This window comes from Zosterops lateralis (assembly GCF_965231275.1).
Source record: "Zosterops lateralis genome assembly, chromosome: 4".
In the NCBI taxonomy this organism is placed as follows: domain Eukaryota; kingdom Metazoa; phylum Chordata; class Aves; order Passeriformes; family Zosteropidae; genus Zosterops; species Zosterops lateralis.
Window position 1 is genome coordinate 70,069,580 of NC_139765.1, and position 19,394 is coordinate 70,088,973.

Here is a 19,394-nt window from a genome sequence, read left to right on the forward strand (position 1 = left end):
CTTGTGTCTTGTAGAAAGGAGGGGTGAAATTCAAGAATGAGAACAAACTAAAATAAGCAAAATCAGTTCAGATGTGACTAAAATCAGAAGCTGACTTTGCACTCAAAAGTCTTTTGCCCTGAAAGTTTAAAACCTTCCAGCACCAGACTCTGGCAGCTTTTAGTTCCAGTGGCAGATCCATGTGATTAAAGATAGCAGAATTTGGTCATTATTGGTTAGGGCATGTTCTGATTGGCAGCTCTTAGATGCACAAAAGCTGAATGGAAGTGTTGTAGGTTCCTGAATTGCCCATGTGGAGCAGTTTGTTAGTAATACAGTTTGATCCCCAGTGTATAAGAATATAAATATATATATCCATAAGCTGTGTGCATCAAGAGAGCAGCTGTAGTGTATCCTTGCTACTACATTGCTCCAAGCAGAGGCATATTGTCAGTGTTGCTCCTAAATATTCCTGCCATATATCCCATTTATTCTGGATCAAGGGAAGAAGAGATGAGTTTTCAGCCTCCAGCTTGTGCATACATTTAAGGAAAGTCTCATTTAAGGGTTCTGCTGCTGAAGTCGCTCTTTTCCTTTCTGCTACATTTGGCCATTGAAAACAGTGCATGTGCCAGTTGTGTGCCACATGGGAATTCTCCTGGAGGAAGTGTTCCCTGACTTCCCCCTGAAGTGAGCTGTAGATACAGTCTTTGAATCAAAGCTGCCATTCCTGCCTAGCAAATGCCCAACTGTGAGCTAAACTTATCTTTTTGTTCTGGTCTGTGTGTTTTGAATAAACACAAGATTGATTGCTTAAAAAAAAAAAAAAAAAGAAGTCTTGAAGATAAATACAGCTGAGAAATCTCTTGGCTTAGTACCAGTAAATCAAGCTGATGTGAGAGGGGTGAGGTATTTTATTTTATTGGCCTCTTAAACTACATTTTATTATGTGGATTACAATCAGTGTTACCAGGAAGGTGTATAGTGCTACAGACTAAACCTCAAATGTGAGGGTCAGAGGGGTAAGAGAACTTACTGAATGTCATAATAGAAAGTAACAATTCCCTTATAACCTGAGGGAACTGCTTTTCATGGATCTGTTGGAATTTGCCCTTTGGGTCGTGGCCACTCTGTGTGAATTGCCTTGCTTGAGTGACTGCAAGTGTGCCCTACATCCCTTCTTTTCTGGTGGGTGATGTAACTGTACACCAGGGTGCTGAATGTGGGCAGCTGCCCCTTTAGTTTGTTCGGGGCTTTTGTGTTGTTGTTTATTTTTCCCCTCACGCTCCCATTTTTGGTGAATAAACTTTGTTGAATGTGTCACAGTAAAATTTTCAAAAAGAATAAATTAAATGCATGGGTTGTTATGTCAAAAAGAGATTTAAGCATTTGAGAGCTTGGCTCATATTTTGGAGTGAGATCTAAAATGCCCAGGAGGATCTGAGCCTTCAGGACTTAAAAAAACATAGAAACTTTGCATTGGTGAAAGAGACACTGATGTTCTCGATGAACTCTATGGAGATTTTTTTTTTAAACCTCTTTAGCATTGCACTTTATTTTGTTGTCAGACCTTTGGGAGAAACAGAAACAGCTTTAAAATGAATGGAACCAGTTCTGAAGGCATCAGTTCTGCACATCTTGATTACAGTGAGTGTATCTCTTGGCCAGACCATGCAAACAGCATGGCTGGGGCTGGTTGTCATTAGGCTGTGATTTTAATCAGGAGCTGGAGGCTTTGGTTGAAAAGCAGAGTTGCCAGAATGGACTTGTTTAACAGCCAGAATGACAGCACTGGGACAGTGCTTTGTGTCTGCTGAAGAGTCAGGTTGGACTGATGGGTGCTCATCTCGTAAATGTGATACCAGACAGGAATGGCAGAGTGATGGGACAAAGAATTTCATTAGATGGGAGAGAGATGCAACAAAATGGGCTGGTTCAGCTCAGCAGATCAATAGAACTTGATTTAAAGTCCAGCAACACACAGAGCTTTTAAGAGGCAACTGCCAAATAATTGTAGTTTATGATCCACATGGAAGGAAGTTGATTAATTTGCAGACTGCTGTGCTGTTATTTATGGGGTGACATTAGTTGGATCATGGTGCCCGTGGCCTGTGAGTAAAAATGTCAAGTCATGTTCTGTCCTCCTGTGACGTGATGCTGCAGACACCAGATCAGGAATACCTGAGGTGGCAGTAAAATGTCTTGGTTTATGGCAGGATGATGTGGGTGCACATGTGCCTGTGAGCTGCACACTCCAACCCCCTCCTCCACAGGAAATCAAAGGAGTAAAATTGTAGTTACTTTCAAGCTTTGCCATTAATTATATTTTTCTCATTACAAATCGGTGTGTAATTTGAATTGCAAACTCAACTATCCTGGCAGAATAGATCTGTTTACCATTCAAAGCAAAATGAAAATTATTTAAATTAGTTAATATAGAACTCATTTGAATGAATTGGATGTTTATTCATGAACTAGCTGAGGCAAGTGTGAAGCTGTCCTTATGGTCTGTAGCTTTGGCACTGATCAGCTCTAATGTCACGTCCTGGGACAGAGATTTCTTCTTTATTGCATATTAACTGTGGTGTAAGCAGTGGGTAAGTACTGCCTGATGTAGCTGAATGTGAAATTTTCATCCTTCCTGACAAGGCCCTTCAGCAATTGTAATTCATATGAGGAAGGACAACCTGCTTCAGAGTTCACTGGCAGTGGCAGGGCTGTGGTGGTGTGGGAGGCTTTGTTCCCTGCACTGTAAGGGTGGGATGGAAGGTAGGTTTTCCATCAGTTAGTTATAATTTCCCTGTTTTATCAGCCTGCATGGAAACAGGGATATCATCAATCCCCTCCTGTGCCTTTCCCAAGCACTCTCTTCCTCCTCAAAGTGCAGCTGTTTGCCACCCATCCTTCGTCCCTTGGGCTGCTTTTACCCACTGAACATTAAAAATTTAAGCCTAACTAAACTTTCCTGGCTAGTGAAAGGAAAAGAGGTGTCCTTTAGGCTGTTCATTTCCATGTGCTTGTTTTCCTCTTGTTGCTGACAGTCGAGTTCATGGACACATCCACCATCGGGCGTGGAGAACCTGACAAGTGTAGTAGCTAAATTATGCATCGTGAAAGAGCAGGGACGTCCTGTGATTGACACTCGGGGGCTTTTTGTACAGATTGCAGAATTTGCAGCTGAGCCCACAGAGCCCAGTCTCTCCTGGCACTGTTCTAATGCATCCTGGAGTGAGCTAAAGGCACCGGATGATGGGATTGTTTTTGTACAACTCGTAATTTGCAGCAGTGGCTCTGCTTTAATGTTGCTGCCAGATGGGAATTCAAACAGGGCATTTCTGTATGGAGATCTGTGAGCTGGAGTCTGCTTGCCATAGGGACCAGGAGGCTGGAGGTGGAAAGAAACACAGCAGGGAGACGACCAGGTCTATATTTTGATTTTGCCATGGACTGGTTGTCTTAGTTTGGGAAGACAGGTGTCTGCCAGGGAAAGCTGGGGTTTCCCTTGGAATGGAGAATGTAAACCCCCTCCCTCCAAATTATTATAATTTTGCAATTCAGGGCTTTCAGGCAAAGATTTGGGAATAGAAATAACAGTTCCTTACTAGGAATATTAAGAATACAAATGTAGTAGTACAAAGAAACCAAGGAAACAAACAAAATCCTAGAAACCCTGACAGAGTCAGAAAACCACCTGACATCCTGTTGGTCAGGGTGTTGGAAGCAGTCCAGATAAATCCTCCTGGAGTGGCAGATGTGGTTCTGTTGGAGTAGAGATGATCCTGTAGAAGGGTCCAATGGTGGTGAGATTGGTCTGGTCTTCCTCTGGAAATCCAGTGGAAAACCAGATTACCTGGTGTTCTGGCATCTCAGTTTTTATCCCCATAGGAAGAGTTGGCTCCTCTCCCTGGGTGGAGCATCTCCCCATGGAATGATGGAATTTTATCAGCCCTGCAGTGAGCCTTGATGGCCCATGAACAGCAGATTCCCCTGGAGGGAGGATGGGTCATGGAAGAGATAAAGAAACACAGCCCTACGTGGTTTTAACAGCTGGGCCATTAACAGAAGGCACCCCTGGAGTTAAGAGGGATGGGTTATACAGGAGATAAAGAAAACACCTCCCAGGCTGGTTTCAACAGATGGAATATAAGAAACATTTTTGGTTACATATTGCAACCTAAGACACTGGCGCAGAGGGGAAAACCTCTGAACACTGGCTATACCTGGGCTTGGTGACCAAGATGATCAGTCACACTGTGATTCTGTGCAGGAAAGCAGCTTTTACTTCCCTGTTGCATCCATACAAGGAGGATTAAAGTTCAGAAATCTCATTCTGGGGTGAAATAACCTTCTCTTTCATGGCGCTGAGCTTTATAAAGTTTAATCATCAAATCTACCATTAAGAGGGGTAAACTTAAAGCATTTTGCCTGCCCAGGTTTTCTGTGCAGGCAAACATCATCATTTGGTCATTGTTGGAGATGGGTTTTCATGTTTCTCTGAGGTGAGATTGACTCCTATCCCAGATGTAAAGCAAAGGAGGAAAATTTCACAGTGATTCCAAGTGCTGGGTCAGATTCTGAGCAGGATATCATTGAAAAGGGGGATAAAACTTGTGCCACAGCATATTGGGTTGCCTTCAAATGACAACTTACTGCTATTTTGGTTTGGTTGGTTTTACATATTATCATGTGAATCTATCACAGAGCAAAATCCTGCTCTTTGAGGTCACTGGTGTAAAGGAGGAGAGAAATGGATCTATCTGACCTTGTCAAAACTTATAGCATGATCATTCTGAATGGATTCTGAATGGCCAGAAGATGGCCTGCTGTGTTGTAGGTGTGGATCCAATGTCACTCCAAGGTACCCAGAAGGCTTTTTTTGGGGTCACAGCTCAGGGTGGTGGTGATGTGACCCATACTCTTGGCTTTCAGCATCGTTATTAGAGATCTCTTGCTGAATGCAAAGTTTGTCCAAGGGTTCTTAAAAGATGGACACAGAAAAATCAGAAATGTTTCTGACAATGGATGAGGGTGTTCAGAGATTCCCTTTCAGAACATACAGTCATGGATATTGTTGGGGTTGTTTTTTTGTGTTTTTTTTTTTTTTTTTTTTTTTTTTTTTTAATGAAGGCATCTTCCCCCTGGTAATCTCATCCCAGAGGAAGTAAAAATTAAACTGTGTTTGCAGGTCTGTGATTATAGCACATGTAGAGGGATCAGATGGGCAGGGTGGATTTCTCTCCTTTTGCTTTTTTCCTGGAATGGAGAGCAGATCTGGCCTCACTTTAGCTCTTTCACCTGAAATATTACTTCCTAAGAGCTTGAGGCTGGAGAAAATAAGTAGGCATTCACTGAGCTTATGCTGTTTTACATCAGCTAAGAATTGGGCCCTCGAGCCAAGTAAAATGAAACTCGGAAATCTTCTTTGGCAGGTTGCACTGTCAAAGCTTGTGGATGTTTCCAAAGCAGTATCCAGGGCTGTTTTCTAAAATCCTGTTATTCCATCAAAACCGAGTTTAGACTAACCTAATGTAAATAGATGGCAGGATTTCTTTATTTTAAATGCTGCAAATGACTCTGAGTACAGTGTTTTATGTGTGCTTTTCAAGTCGCCTTTAGCAGGCTATTAATTATGCAGGGATGACGTTAGCATAAATAACTAGTCAGCAAATAAATGTCAATTAAATATTCTATTAGCATAGTAGGCAGCTTTATGCATTGGCATAGAACATTTAGCAGATTATACTTAACGAGCCTATAAAAAAATAGCTTTTTTTTTTTTTCTTCTTAGCTCTCCTGATGACGGCAAAGGGGAGGAGAGGAGGTAAAAAATGCTGGCTTTGGCTTAAATTTGCTGTAGTAGGAATCAAGTCAGTTGACTCTGGTGTAACTTGGGAGTTTCCAGGAGCTGGAATTCACTGGAGCATGTCATGGCTTGGCATTTCCCCACAACCCCTCATAGCCCCTTGCAGACTTGCTCTTGATAAAAACATATTTTCATTACAGCACCCTCAGTAGTTTTTTCCTTCCCTTCCTTGGCGTAACTCAGATCCCTCAGCCCAAGATGTGAAAATTCAAGAGTGGCTTGTGTGGCATCAGGATAATGTTGTCTTGACAAGGAAAATAGTCTTTTTACTGTTGTGCGAAACTGCAAACCTTTTGCATGTGCTACTGGCTTTAGTTACTTTCAAAAGACTGAGCATTGCCAAGTGAGGCCCTTTTGGGGTGAACTGAGCATGACAGGCCCCCACATTTCTTTTGGGATTGTAATTAATTGATTGTTGAGCTACTGTGTAAATGTGGCATAGCCTGGCCAGTGGGTCAGGCTTTGCAAGAAGTTTGAGTTGTAGGCTTTATCAAATGCAGAGGGTTTTGATCATCTCAGGTCTGCTGCACTTGAGGTCAACATTTTCTGGTTTTGATTTTCCTTTTAATACAGTCTTTCAGGTCCAGAGGCAGAGCTGCAGAGAGCCTTGCAGGGATGAGATGCTGGCAAGTTTATTAGGTGGAGTGGAGAGTAAGTTATTTATCCTGATGTTTCAGTTGTGAAACTGACAAAACAAACCTGAGTGGGAAATGAGTGGTGTGCACTGCTGTGGCTCTGGCTGGGATCACTGTGAGTGATGGAGAAAATCGAGGGGAAAAAAATCAGTGTTTGGTTAAACACAGGTCTTTTTGTTTAAAGTTTTTTGGGAGTGCAGTAGAAGTGGTCTTTAGTAGACAAGGCTCCCAGCTTTGGCTCTGCAGGGGCCCTGTGGCTTTGGGGCACTCTCAGGCAGAGTTTTCCCTGAGAGTCCCTTTCCAAGTCTCATCAGCTGGGGTCACTCTTTGTGCTTCCCTTGAGCATCTGGTGGAACTGGCTTAGAAAAGTTCCTTTTTCCCCTTCATTGAAACCATAAATTCAAAGCCTTTGCTTTGCACTCACCAGTTTTCTCCTGAAAAAAAGTCAGCATTTTTCCACTCAAAAACATCAGGATGGTTGTCTTTGGGTTTAAACACCCAAAAAACTGTCTTGGGTTGCAGCAGACTCAGCACCCCAGGGGTCCCTCCTTGGCCTTTTGTCTGGGTTTGACTTTGTATTGGAAGTTTTGGCTTCTCCTTCTGTGTTCATCTTGAGAGTCTTCTCAGTGCCCCACAAGGTGCACTTGTGCCTCTGAACCCAGCCCTTGCTGAGGATCAGGCATTTGACAAACTGAAACCGTGCAAGATTGTTTAGTTTCCCAGTGGGAAGAAAAAAAAAAAAAAAAAAAAAAAAAAAAAAAAAAAAAAAAAAAAAAAAGCCCAGAGCTCTCACATGAAGCAGGCTCTGTTTATTAAAAGCAAGGAAAGAAACACACTTTTATCAAAACCTAATTTTCCAGTAAGAAGCCGTTTCAGCAGAAACATGCCCAGCAAGGCTGGTTTCCAGGGACAACGACAGCTGCTTATACTGTATTTATATTTATTTATGCTCACAAACAAATGGAGGAAGGGAAAAGAGGAGCCTGACCAGACAGCCTGTGGTCCACTGAGACTGGGATATATGCAGTGACTGTGGGCACTAAAACTACTCAGGACCCTGCAGTGCCCCTCAAGTGCCTGTTCAGCATCAGTATTTGGGTGCTTTTTTTATCATAGAGCCCAAGAATGGTTTGGATTGGAAGGGATCTTACTGATCATCTCAGTGGATGGGCAGGGATACCTTCCACAGAGCAAAGTATTACTAAGGATAATTTGGAAAAATCAAACTTGGCTTACACACAGATCAGATATCAGTGCAAGTCCTTAGAGTGTGTAGACAGTTTCACTGATGCAGTTGACCCCTAATGCAAATCCTGGATTTTTGCAGATTTCTGGGTGGAAAATAGTTTTCATCCATAGCTATAGCCTGTCCTCATTCCTACAGTGGACTGAGCTGTGTAGTCAGCAAACCTTGTAAAAAAATATGACTTAGTTTTACAGCTAACACTGAGGATAATGCAGCACTGTTTACTCTGGTGTGTTATTAACCCAGCTCGGAGCATGGGTTTAATCTGGAGCTTGGCTGGCAGCCAGGGAAGGGTTCAAGAAGTGGTTCTCCAATGGATGAGGTTTGAAAGCCAGTGACTCAGGCATGGCCCTACTGAAATGAATCCACTCTCTGCCTGCTTTTCCCTCGCCTGGGTGGACTCTCTGTTCTGACTTTTATCTCCAGCATGCTGCTGCCTTCCTCCATAAAGAAGTGATGCTGCCGTCCCCAGGGCAGCTGGATGGTTTGCAGCATCATAAAAAAAGGTACATTTTGGGTGGTGCAGGGAAGGCTGAACAATGAATCCTGTTTTGATTAAAGAAGCAGCACCTTGTGTACAAGCAACAGCAGAGCTGAGGATCAGAGATATTGCAATGAAAACTGAAAGCCTAATCCTTTTATAAACAGTCTGGAGGGGGGGAGAAAGAAAAGCAGTGATTTTCGGGGACTTTGACAAGTTATAAATATATCCTGAGTGAAGCCAATAGTGTGGAGCTTTATGAAAGATTTAATGAATGAATATTTCATGCCCACATGGTGCTTCTTCTCTAAAGTGTGCTGTTGGTAAAAAGCAATAAACAAAGAACCTCCTTCAGGGTTTGTTTGGGCTTTTAAATTAAACTAATTTAATCAACTTTTTCAGTCAAGCTTGGTATTAGTTCATTTCTGTACACAGCACTGTACTCAGTTCTGTTTGTTTTCTCCTGATACCTGTTCCGCTGCTTGGAAGATGCTTGAATATCTGAGAATGATTCATTTCATCTTGCCCTTATGGTGCATCTGGGTTTTCAAGGCAGAGAGCACAATCTGACTTTTTCCTTTTCCTAAAACCTGAGGAGCCATCCATCCTCTACCATCACAGCTGGAGGTGTTACAGGACTCCAGCTGAGGTCATTATCCAGCAGGAAAATCACTTGAGCATGCTGGTCATTTCTGATTGTAAGCAAGCAGGATTTTTTTTGGGTTTTGGAAGCCTTCAGCACCCAGTTTGCTGCTGCTTGAAGGACTAGGACTAGCCCAAAGTGCTCTGGAGTCTGGCCCCATATGGCCAGCAAGACTTGGACACTTCTGCCCTGGGTATCACAGATTTATGCAGGGAGATGGAAATTCTCTTCAAGCTCAGGCTCCTGGCAAGGCTGGGGCTTGGGTGTGCTGGTGAAGTTTCTTTGTGGTTGGTAGTCATGACAAATGGCCAGGAGGAAATCAGGGTATTTGTTAGGTCTGTGTTCCATGTCTTTTGCAACAATTTCTAAAAAGAATCCTTGGGGACATGGTTTCTCCTTGGGAACAGCAGGACTGAAGCCAGTTGATGTTTTCACAGCTGGACCAGCAAGTGAAAAGCAAAGGAGGCACAGTAGGGAGATAAAAGCAAGGGTGATTGGAAGGGTAGAGTTAACTTTGGGAAGACATCAGTAGGAGCTGGGAACCTTCTCAACCCCACACTTTGCATGGAGTGGTGGGGTTGGTTTTGCATGGAATGAGGCATTTCTTAGCTGCTTTTGCCATGAGAAAAAGTTGAAGTGCTTTTTTTTTTTTTTTTTTTTTTTTTTTTTTTTTTTTTTTTTTTTTTTTTTTTTTTTTTTTTCCTGTGGAACCAGTTGATTTTGTAGTGGGCAACTTTGGGAACTGAAATTTATCCCTCTCGGCTGGATGGAGTATTGGCCCCATGAGATATGAGCAAGGCTTTGTGTTAGAAGAGAGGTTGTATTAGAAGCTGAGGGAGTTTTGCTTGTCCAAACGCACACAGATCTGGGTTCCGTTTTTTCGGTTGTTTTATTAGGCAATGTGTGAGATTCTGTCTCTGTAGTACAAGGCTCAAGCCCATTGCAGAGCAAAAATATTAAACTCCAGCAAATACTGATGCAGCAAAACTCCTTGCAGGTGATGCTGAGCTGCAGCAGCTGATTTATCCACCCCAAAATGTTGGCAGAACCAATTTCTGCGGCAGCTCCTGACTTCCTGCAAGGAAAGCTCATTTCAGTGGGACTCAGGCTCTGTTCAGGATGCTTGGAGCACTTGAGGTGAGCAGCTGAGACCCCACGGCTTTGCCTTCTGTTGCTCGTGATTCTGATCACAGTCTGCAGCCTCCACCGTGACCAAACCATTGGTTTTGAGCCTGATGTTTAGTGCAGGTTGTGCTGGAGGGACAGAGACAGGGCAGCAAAGGAGTAATTGCAGTGTGAGGCAGAGACTGTGAATGAGAAGCTGCATTTCCAAGGCAGTGCTGCAGGAAAAGGCTGTGAGCAGACATCAGGTTTTTCTGTGAGTAGAGATTCCCTGAGGTTTCCTCCTCCTTTAGCAGCGAGTGGAACAGGGTGGGTTTTTGTATGATGCCTTTGAGACCATTTCAGAATAAAAATCTCCCTTTGACAATTCTTGCAAAAAAACTTCTCCCATCCACTGAAAGAAACAACAAAATCCTCCTCCCAATACATTTAAGTGCCGAGATGGGAATTATTTCATAATCAGCCTCTGTGTGGCTCCTTAAAAAAAAGTAAGTTTAAGAACTACTGGCCCTGTTGCTCTGAGTTTAACCAGTGTTTGACATCATGCGACTCCTTGAGTTCGACCATGAAAATATGAAAAAAAATGAAGAAAAATTGAGAATCTATTCAGTATCAAACAAAATAATTGAAGTCCCATTTATATGCTTGGTGTGTTGTCACTGAGGAGACCGCAGTGTCATTATTGAGGCAAACACCACTGACATGTGCACCTTGCTCATGACTCTGGAGATCTCCACACCTTGACTGTCCAGCAGTGAATATCCACAGTTGTTCTTCCACACTCACACCATGTCCTGGGACATCTGCTCTGAAGCTGTGGAGCTAAAAAGCCCAGAAACCACAGAAAAAATGGGAGGATTGACCCTGAAAGCATAACAGTGGGTGCAGACCACTCATTTTTGTAATTGTCAATTTAATTAATATCTGGCTGAATGCGTTTTTAATAAAATAGTCTTTTAAAATTATTAGTTAGAGAGATTTTTAAATAGTCATTCTTGATAATTGCATTTAATTTCCCTTCCCCACTCTCCTGTAATTTTCCCCAGAGGAGTTCTGGAATGGAAATTCCACCTCAACTGTAAGACCAGACTTAGGTAGTTAATGATATAATAGGTAAAGCATGGTCAGACTTAATTAATCTCTATTGGAGACATCTGTGGAGATGTAAAAAACCCTGTGTCTTTGATATTCTGAGTTAGATACAATTTTTGGTCTTTATTTCAGAGGAGGAGGTGATTTTTTTGGTGCATTGGATGGGAACTGGGAAGGATGAGTAGCACAAGGGATTTGATCCAGAGCATGCCAAAGCTGAACTACACTTTTCTGCAATGGACCTTTTTTTGATCAGTTTGAAGATTAAATTTTATCTTTTAGTCTTTTTAGCTGAGGGAGGATTTTCTGAGCTCTTTTAGGCCAAGGACAAACCAAGATGTCCACGTGCCACGTCTGTCTTCAGCAGAGCTTTTTCTTCAGGTGCACCTCGGATTTGTGAGGAACAGGCACGGAGCGAATTTGGGAAGCTGCTAGTGGCAGATGCAAGGACCAGCATGATCCCGAGCCAGCTGTGATGATTTTTCCTTCATTATGCATGATAATGTGGGCTCCCAGTCACCGTGGAAGGGGCTGGGTTCCTGGAGCAGACCATATGCTCCTGGAGCCCGTGGAGGTGGCTGATAATGCAGTGCTGAGGTTGCAGGGATGCTCCTTTAAAGCGTTTCCCTGATGGCAACTAAAAAAATCAATTCTTCTAACCCAGATACCAAGTTCTGGGTCAGTTCTGGCCCTTCTGCATGACCCTGGAAAACTTTTTTGCTCTGAATTCCAAAATATTCTGTTTCTATGTCTCTGTGTGCGTGCGCTCGCTTCCATTTGGTTTTGGTCACAGAAGGAATAAAACCCATACCCACAAATGAGCTTGAGGACATGCTGAAACCCATCCTGATTGATGGTTTATTTTGTGTTGTGAGGCAGAGCATCCACCTCCTGTGTTTGTCACTAAAAAAAGCTTGTTTCCCCATGCTGTCACTTGGGAATGAAGAAACGAGGGGAAAGTCAGCGTTTTTAGGTGTAAAAATGTAGCTGCTTCCTCAAGTGCTGGAGTTGATGTAGAAAATTAATTACATTCAGGGAAAATGTTTCCAGATTCAGGAAATCATCCTGCTCTGTGCTGTACCAGTTTTGCTGAAGAGGCTGTGCCATGATGGATATAGAACCTGGAGAGAGGGAAATCCTGCAATTCTCCTGTGCCAAACAACTCTAGGAAGGTCAATGAGGAGTTCCTGTCTGTGTGAAGCGTCTACACCCTGAATGTTTTGCCTGCTGAAATTACCTCTTCCATAGATTCCTGCTTTGCTTTCAGCACTTCTGCCGTTTCCCTTTACCTTTTAGCCTGGATATCAACAGGTGGATCTGTTGGGAAGGTTTTTTTGTGCAGAACATCTAAATTTATTTAGAAAGAAGCCAAAAAAAACCTTTAGAGGAAGCATTGTATGATGAAGATGAGAATAAGGGCTCACAAAGCATTTGAATGAACGATGGCTTTGCACTAATATTTGGTTTAGCAGTGAAGGCATTTGGGTTCATTTGGGGCATCTCATCTCCAGTCAAAATATCCCAGGTTGATGCAGAAGCTAAAGTTTTATAATTTAAAGGAAATTTAGAATGCTGTGGAAAAGCTGCTCCCTTTTCAGGTCCTGTAGCACATTGTTATTCTCATTTCAAACATTGCCTTGCATAATGTTCCATGTTGATCTCCGATTCAGATTTAAACTCTTCAAAGTTTCAGGGGATGTTTTTGATCCTGGGATTTACAGTTCAAGCCTCTTTTCTGTTTCCAAGTGAAGAAAACACATGTTTAGCAAGCTCAAAATGAGCCTTGATGGAGCATTTCTTTGATGGCGTTGCGACGATGGTTATGAATTTACATTTTGTGCACAGGACGTTGAGCACCTCATGGGGCCTGGCTGTGCTTCCACTGTACCATTAATTTCGGGAAGGATGCGTGATGAATGTTCATCAGGCCCTCCAGGTTCTGATTTGTGGTGCTCACATCACACAGCCGAGAGTGATTAAACGGGATTCAGTCATTAGGAGCTGGCAATACAAATGTGATTAATTACAGAACGCGCTGTAAATTGGGAAATGAGTTTGAATTTTTTATCTTTTTTTTTTTTTGAAAACATATGTTTCTGCTTCGTGGAGTGTCAGAAGTTGGAGTCGTGCTGAATGAGGCTTGTTTGGTCTTTCTGTGATGATTTGGGAGTGTGCTGGGTCAGGGGAATGGGTAGATTTCCATTGTTGTCCCAAACCCTGGGTGTGAGCAGTGAGATTTGGGGAGAGTCACAGGCAAATCCTTAAATTAGACCTTAAAAATCCAGCTTTGCTGTTTGTACCTCACTGACTCAAGCACCAGCCTCCTACTGAGTCCTGACAGAGTTTTCCAACAAAGAACCCCTTTGCCTCTTGCCTCTGGGATTGATCTTTGTGTTGGAGGTGTCAGGCTGAAACTAGTTCTGGCTTGCTTTTTACTCTGAAATCGCTGCTGCTGGAAAGGAAAAAATAAAAAGGAAGAAATTTAGAACACACTGCTCAGAGAAGTTGTGGCTGCCCTATCCCTGAAGTGTTCAAGACCAAGCTGGATGGGGCTTGGAGCCACCTTGTGAAGTGGAAGTTGTCCCTGCCCATGGTAAGGGGCTGGAACAGGAGGATCTTTAAGGTCCCTTCCAATCCAAGCCATTCTGTGATTCTAAAAAAACTCCTCCAATTTTAAGCATTAACCAAAACTTTAGTTGTTTGTTTTTTTCCAATTGGTGTTTCTCCTGTTGTGTATTAAACAATATAATGCATAAAATAAGCTGCAGGCTTTATCCCCACTCATTCTCCTCTTTGTGTAGAATACAGGAAATATAAAAAGGAAAAACCCAAAATCCCAACCCCAAATCAGAATGGATTTCTTGGACATCACATCCCTCTATTTGTCTTCTATGTTTTGATGCTTTTATTTGTAGTGGATATTTGCTGTAGACTGTTGCTACTACCAGGGGAAAAAAAAAAACAACCATGATTGTGCAGTGAACTGGTTTATGCTTTATGTAAGAACATTGTGCTGCTGTAAATTTGTTGGGTTTTACAGAGCTGTCTCCAAAGAATATCCTTCAGAAAGTGGCCACGGGGTTTGGGAGTGAGAAAAGAGGGATAATTGGAAGGAGTTTGGAGGTGCGAGGTCAGAGGCCTGGGTAGGATATTTATACTGCAGTGACATCCCAGGATGGAATGACCCATAAATTTTAGGTGTTGTTATGCCACAAAATCTATTTGGGGCTGGTCAGTGAGATCCCAAGGACACAGGGCATGGAGCTGCCTCTTGTGTGCATGGCCAGGGAAAAGCCAAGGGGAGGGTGTTGGGTGTTCAGGAAACCTCCAGATTTTCCTTCTCCCACTCTGTGACTTCAGTGGCACCTGGGGCAGTGCAATTTTCTGTGCAAGACCCCAGTTCATGCCTGCTGTTGGCGTGGGCCTGTGTGTGCCCAGTGCTGCCCAGAAATAACTGATCCAGGTCTGAACCAAGCTGGCTTGCAGTAGTTCTGGCTGTGGTTAGGAATTCTGATTTGGATGGGGATTTATGTAGGAATTTAGCATTTTACTGCATAGACATACTTTTTCCCCCCTCTTTCTGCATTTCTGGTGTGGAACTAGAACACAAGGAGTTTTGGAATGCTACAGGAAGTCTTTACCAGGGTTGATGGCTGGGCAAGCAGCACAGACATCCTCCCCCATGGCTTTCAAAACTTCTAAATCAGGATTTTACAATTTTTGGTGACATTTGTCTGTGCATTTCTGTCTACCTGCAGTAGCAAATCTCTTTGCCTGCAAAGGTGGCTAAATACTTTTTTGGTTTTCACCCAGAGGGGCTGCAGTTTGGAAGGAAATAACCATACAAATGCCTGCTAAGTGCAGGGAATCTGGTGTATGCACTTGCGTCTTATATAGGTGAATTCATAACTTCTCATGCAGTCACACTCTCAGCTCTGTGATCTGGTTTTGCTTCTGGGCACTTTGGTTAAGATGCTGATTTTCCCTGGATAACAGCGCTCTTGCAATTTTATTGTTATTATTTTTTTTTATCTCCATGGGATAAAAACCGATGTAGAAATTACAATCACAATACCAGGTCCTCCCTCTTTTTCCCTGAAAGCTCCCAAACTGCTGATTTGACAAGGCCTTCATTAAGACTCCTGGGTCTGGAGATTGGGACTTGGAGCTCTCAGTGTTCATGATCCATCTCATCTGAGCCCTGGGCACGGTGCTTAATGCACATGGAAGGAAAAAATAATCAGAGAATGTGCGTGGAGGCTTGGGGTTAAGTGCCACGAGCTGCAGAGTTTGGATGCTCATTTTCACAGTGAGCCATCACCCTAATGGACATTGATACTAATGATGGGAGAACCCCTATGGTTATGTGGTGTGTGCAGAGCTTTCAAAAATCCAGGCATTGCCTGGCTCTCAGAAATGCCTTTCAGGAATTCTGTGTACACATCCAGGATGATTTAAGTCAGCCAATGCTGATTTGTTTTTAAGGCTGTTGTTGACAACAATGAAATTTAGGTACCTTGTACCTAGGATTGGATGGGGCAGAGAGCAGTGTTATTGCTGTTTAAAGAGTGTGTAGTTTCTGTTTAGGAAAGAAGTTTTGGAGGAGCACAAACCACTCATTCTGGGTGAAACCCTCTGACTTGTTAGTTACACCTCAGGTTTTTTCCTGATTTATCACATGGGACTAAAATCAGCCCATTTTTTTGCCACGTTGGATTCTGTAACAAAATCAGAATAATGAAACCTTCATTCATGGCTGCAGATACAGGAGAGCAGATAACTGACCCACTGTCCTGGGGGTGACTTTATTCTGCTTGTATCCCCAATCTTCTGTTCTGCTTATGCTGGATATTGAGTTCTGTGCTGTTAAAACTACATCTGGCAGCAAAGGTGGGGAGAAGGAATAGTGGTGGAATGTCTGAGGGGGCTGTAGTCAAAAACACAGAGATAAGAGCTTCAGTTTTTCTTCTCCTGGGCTGTGTTGTCTGCAGCACAGACAGTGGGAGAGAGCTCTCTTTTGCTTGTGGTTAGTTTTTTTTAAGCTAGCTGAGGCACAGAAGTTCCCCAGGCTGTGGCTTTTCTTTTTCTTGGAACTGATCAGCCTGCTCTGGACTGAAAACCCAGAAAAACATCAAGGGCTCACACCTGTAGCCCACCAGGGCCTGGGATGGTGCGTTTTCCAGTGCAGGAGGGACTGATGAGAGACTGAGTGAGCTGAGCTACACCCCATGACAGAGATTTTATAAATTTGCCATCTCTGCAGAACAGCAAGAGGTTCCATTGATTCATTTTTTTGTGCTTCTGAATACTTTGTTTGTTAAATAAACAGTTTTTTTTCCACTTTTCTAGAAGGAGATTTACCTCCCAAACTGGTTGAGGGAGAGGCTGCCTGAATTTGCATTCTAGAAAAGACCACTTCAGAAGTTTCCTCCCAAAATTTGCCCTGAACCAGGACACTCACTTAAAAATGGTTATGTCCAGAAGATACTTTTACATTCCCTTTCCAGTTTTTTGGTGGTGTTAATGAGGGTGGGTTTTGTCACACCTAGTCTAGGTGAGAATGTTGCCAAATTGTGTTCCAGGTGAAATCAGTGTAAAAACACCTTAAAAAATAAATTAATAATCATGTAATTGTTTAATGGTAAAAGACCTTTAAGATCATTGAGCCCAACCCATAACCTAGGCTATAAATACGTGGTAAATGCTCTAAACAGTTGAATGCTTCATGCTTAAATTCCAACCTGTTGAGGCTGGATGGCCACAGGTGACTTTTTGTTATGGTGAAGGACCAGGTGAATGAACTGGCTGCATCCCTACAAGGTGAAGGCTGGGAAGAGATTAATTCTTCTCTCCCCTTTTCCTGCATTCCCAGATCCCGAGGGAGAGCAGTGCTGTGTCTGGGTGATTCCAGGCTGGGTGCTGCTGATCACACTGGGGTGAAGCCTTGAAACAAAGGGATGTGACAAGTGCAAGTGGAGCTGATGGATTTGCTGCTGTTCCTTATCTACATAAATCTGATTGCAATTGATAAAGTAAGGCCAGCAAGTCAGAGCAGAGTCATTTCCCATTATCAACACCCCTCTCCTTTTTTCCTGTTTTTAAACAAAATTATTTTAAATACTTCAGTACAACCCAAGTATATTGACTTTGGCTGAAGGGAGGTAATTAATCAAAGTAGTTATGAGTAGATCATTTACTGCTGGGTGGGTTCCTGAGGCTGTTGTGCTCAGGGAGTCAGGGCAGGCTGATCTGGGTTTGTGGCACACTGTGCTCCTGGGATCTTTAAGGCAAATTTCTGTGCTGATCTTGGGCAGTTTGGCTTGGAAGCAGAAAGCCTCAGCAGTGAGATCTCAGAGGAGTGTGTCTGTATCCATAATGTGTGTTTGGGGTGAGCAAAGCTGATCCTACTGCATTGGGAGTGCCTCAGTAGTTGGTGGTGACCCTTCTGCCAGGACAAAGTGTCTTCAGTTTCCTGAGCTGCAGTGAGTTAATGGAGGGGATTTTTACAAGATTTTGTATCATCATAATAAAATAAAAAAAAATAAAAATCATATAATAGTATCCCCTCACTCTGTGTCTGCACAAACTGATGGTTTTCTCCCACAGCATCCCACATCCACCTCTCCCACCCACACTTCCTGCAGCTGGGTTGGGTTTTTTACACAGTGCAAGCTTTAAGAAATGAAAAAGCAACTCCCAAACCACCCGCTGCTTTTTTATTGTTAAAAGGATAGCAGTTAATTAAGGACTAGAGAAACCTGGAGGGGAATGGTGTGCAAGTCTGTGGAGGGCTCAAAGGATGTTGGGAAGCAAAGTGTCCTGTGGACAGTGAGGCAGCTTTTTGCTCATGAACTTGCTTGTTTTGACCCAGAGGATAGAAGTAGATAATTTCTGGTAAACCCTGAATGGCAGCAGGAAGGATGAAATTCTCATTGTACTGAAATTCAGTGTAGTTGAATAGAAAAAACTGTAAAGGAGTTGTTCAGGTGAGAACCTAAAGCATGTGTTCATGCCTTTATCTGTTTGTGGTTTTTTTTTTTGTTTGTTTTTTTTTTTTTTTTTTTTTTTCCCTCTCTCCTTTTTCTTATCAAGGAGTGCTGCTTCATGCAGAGTTAGGGGTGAAAGGATTATAGTCTGTGTGTTGGCCCTTTCTTGGGTCAAGCCCATAGAAACTGCAGCATAATCTCTTAGAAATGAGCTCAGGGTGGTTTGGGTAGCCTGAGAAAACAGGGGGCACCAAATAGCTTGAAGAAAATGAAAAAAAAAAAAATATATAGAATGTTGTTATTGAATTAGGTAGCTCACATGAGCAAAAAATTAATTTGAAGTTTGCATTTACTCAGTTTTATTTTTTAAAAAGTGAGATAATTAAGACCAAGCAGATCAATTAACAGCTTAAAGGATCATCTATTCAGAGAATACAAGAGGTTCACATTATCCTACAAACATCACACTTCCTTCCAGCATCTGTTCATTGTAAATTCACATGTAAATTCACTGCTGGTCCAGAAGTGTCTTTTGAGCACCTCCATTCTTTGATGGACAGTTGCTTGTGACTTCTGGTTTCCATGAACATCCTCTCTATATAATATTTTCCTTGAACACTTTATTTAAGACAGGTGTATAGAAGGCAATGCCTGAGCTCTGAAATTGGGGTCTCATGGTATTTCGTGGCTGCACCACAAGGAAATCAGATTAGCAGCTTTTGATGCACTTTCTTTTCTTTTCTGGACTGAATTTGCATTATTTTGTCATCCTGTTCAAACCACAGAACTCTGCTGCTGTGAGAACAGAAGACTGTTTGAAGTTTTAAGTAAGAAATTTGTTTGAAGATGTCTTTAACCCCATTTGGCTTTTTTTTCAGGGAACCCACAAAAGAATTCAAAGCAAACAATATTTTTTTTATTTTAAAAAATGCCATTAAAGCACTAAGTAAATTTTAAAAAAAAATATTAGTTTTACTTAATTTATTTTGGAAATTCTTAATAGGGGATCTGGCTTTGTAGGGTATGCAGTGGAGCATGTTCCCAACCCTGAAGGTCTTGGGGAGGGCTCAGAAACAGCCTGAGCCTTTTGCTCGGGGACAGCACTCAACCCCCATCCTGTTTTCACATCCAGTCTGGTTCACAAGGATGTAAATAGTTCAGCAAGATGAATGGAAATGTGGGGATTCAACCGTTTCCTGTCAAAATGCTGTTTTATCAAAATGGAAATATTTTGTGAGAACATGTCAGTTTTGACAAATTGTTTTGATGGGTGAAGTCTAAACAAATTGTTTTAGCATTCTATGTTATTTTGATATAAAGACATCTCATTTCGACTCCATCATTGTA

The 19,394-nt window shown here is 42.4% G+C and overlaps 1 protein-coding gene across 1 annotated transcript in view; it reads left to right on the plus strand.

Annotated features, from left to right (window-relative positions):
* SFMBT2 (Scm like with four mbt domains 2) overlaps positions 1 to 19,394 on the plus strand; it is a gene marked incomplete at its 3' end in the record, with an annotated part of 103,204 nt that overhangs the window by 22,489 nt on the left and 61,321 nt on the right. The window lies entirely within an intron of this gene.